We start from the raw sequence: 2582 nt of genomic DNA, 5'->3' as shown, positions 1-2582 counted from the left end.
AAAAAAAAAAAAAAAAAAAAGATCACTGGGTGTGGTGGCACACACCTGTAACCCCAGCACTCGGGAGGCTGAGGCAACTGTGAGTCTCAGACCAGCCTGGGCTACATAAGTGAGTTCCAGGTCAGTCTCAACTACATAGTGAGACCCTGTCTCAAAAAACAAAACAAAACAAAACAAACAAAAAAAAAGAGACTGAGCTCAATTTACGTTCAAGTTTAAAGAGACAGGGCAAGGGTCAGAGGTTTAGCTCGGTGGTTCCACCGCCTGCCTTGAAAATGTCAGAACCCAAATTCAATCCCCGGTAACAAAAAAAAGGGGGAAAAAGGCAAGAAAATATGAACATCTAAGTAACTGTGTCCACACTACTTCCTGTTCTGTTTGTTGACAATGGCTGCTGAACGTGGAGGTCTTGGATAAGCTGGGAAGCCCACAGGATGGTTAACAGCAAAGCCGGAGGAAGAGCCTAACAGAACATCTCCACAATGAAAGTCAGAGCTTCACAATGAAAGATGACTCATGTGACTTTTTAAATGAGCGGACATCTCTCCAAAGAAGATGTCCAAACAGTAAGAAGACCGCAGATAGCTGCTCGGCGTCATCAGCCGTCAGGTGTCCTTGTCGCTCCATCCTGGTCAGAAGCAGAAGTCTAACGGGCTCTGCGGATGGGTCTCTTGCTGGGATAAGATTCTGGGCCACCCTCACTTGTCATTTGGAAAACACTGGTTCACTGAGCTATGCCGATCTCCCAGTGTTGACACATCTCATTATACAATATCCAAAAGCCACACTTGAGTGTCGCCACTCAGTCACCAGCTAAGTCTCCAAGCGCGAGGAAGCTGTCGAGCTCCTGGCGGTGGAGACCAGTGTGCCAAAGTCCTCATTTCCTCCCGAGAGCTCCTCCTTTGTCACTGGCACCGAATGCTGTCGGCTGTTTCCCTTGAAATGCCAGGCTTGCTTCATTCATCTGGGAAAAAGATGTCTGCCAAACACCCAAATCTAGTAACTTTAGTTTGTCTCTGAGTTGCTTTCCAAAATGAAAACGGTAATTCATGAAAAAGTCCTGAATTTAGCTCTCATTGCAAAGAACTGCCAGTGTGCTGGTCCTCAAGACGCCGTCCTCCCACAGCACGCAGAGGTACTGCAGGCCTGGTCCCATTTCGGCGCAGAAAGCGAGAGAGCCCTGTGATCTGCCTTACACTTCACTCTTCACCCAAGGCCGTTCTTAAGTGAAACTGGCTTTCCTCTCTCCACAGAGAGCACCCACCACATGGGGAAGAACACAATGCCGACAGCACACCTAGGCTTGTGTGGCGGCACCAACAGTTTTACTCACTTCTCCTTTTACACCATTGGTGCAAAAGTGATCACAGGGAAGAGACAAGTAAGCGAGTGGAGATGCGGTGAAAAGAGCCATAACCGCACCAAAGCGTGAGAATCTCAAGGGCCTCCCGCTGTCTGAGGGACCACTTGAAATCTGCTGCTAGAAAACACTGTAAAATTCCTGTTACATTCAACAGCCTTAATAGCTTCTTTCAATCTGTTCGTTTCTGATCTCACCTCCTGGCCTCCCATGTTAAAGAGTTTTTCAGCCCTAAAAAGTAGTTCCTAACTCACTATCTTACTCCAAGAACGGAAACCCTTATATGAAAATTAAATGTTGTTACAGCTAAGTGACAGTGATTCTGACATTTTCCCTAGCTAAAGTCAAACAATTTTATGCTTCAAGATTTTTAGCAAAACAAAACAAAGGCCAGGGGCATAGCTCAGTGGCAGAGCACCTACCCGACACATGCCCGGCCCTGAACTTGATCCTCAGCAGCCTTCGCCCACCAAACACCTTCTTACTGTATAACTCAGTTTCCAAAACTGCTGCAAGTGTCTCATTTTTTGGCTGGACTAGTTTGTTTCTCTTTTTTTCGGTGTTAGGAATCAAACCCAGAACCTCAGACAAGCTAGGGAAGTGTGCTACCACTGAGCCACGCCCACAGTAGTCTTTTGCTTTTGTTTTTGAGACAGGGTTTTGCTTTTGTAGTGTTGGTCGGCCCCAAACTCACTGGATAGCCCAGGCTGGCCTCAAACTTGCAGCGGTCCTCCTGCCTCAGCCACCTGAGTGCTGGGATTACATGTGTGTGCTACTGTCTTGAGGAGGCATTTTCCTTCCAGTGGAGACCTCTGAAATGTTACTCAGAGAAAAAGGAGGAGTGCAGTGCTCCTCAAGACCCGCAGAGACTCCATCATGCCTCAGTCCTCTCCCATCATGCCGCAGTCCTCTCCCATCATGCTTCAGTCCTCCTCTCCTGTGCATGACCTGTGGTAGGCATCTGACACAACTGACCTTCACTCCTCCAAATGCTTTCTTCCCTGGGCGGCCAAGACACCAAACCTGCCTGAAACTCGTCCACCACCCTTTGGTGGCTCCTTCTCCCTCTGCAGCCTTTGCATAGGGTGTCCCATAGCTCAGGGGCCTTTGTCTCTTCTGATCATCTCTGCTGTCTCACAGCTTAACATTAGCCTTGAGCTCCAGGCCATCAGGTCCACTGGCCAAGGGTCAAAACTTTCTTTCTTTTTTTTTTTTTTTTTTT

Source organism: Fukomys damarensis, unplaced genomic scaffold, assembly GCF_012274545.1.
Source record: "Fukomys damarensis isolate Sample0158 unplaced genomic scaffold, DMR_v1.0_HiC HiC_scaffold_32, whole genome shotgun sequence".
NCBI classification, from domain to species: domain Eukaryota; kingdom Metazoa; phylum Chordata; class Mammalia; order Rodentia; family Bathyergidae; genus Fukomys; species Fukomys damarensis.
This window is presented reverse-complemented; position numbering follows the sequence as displayed.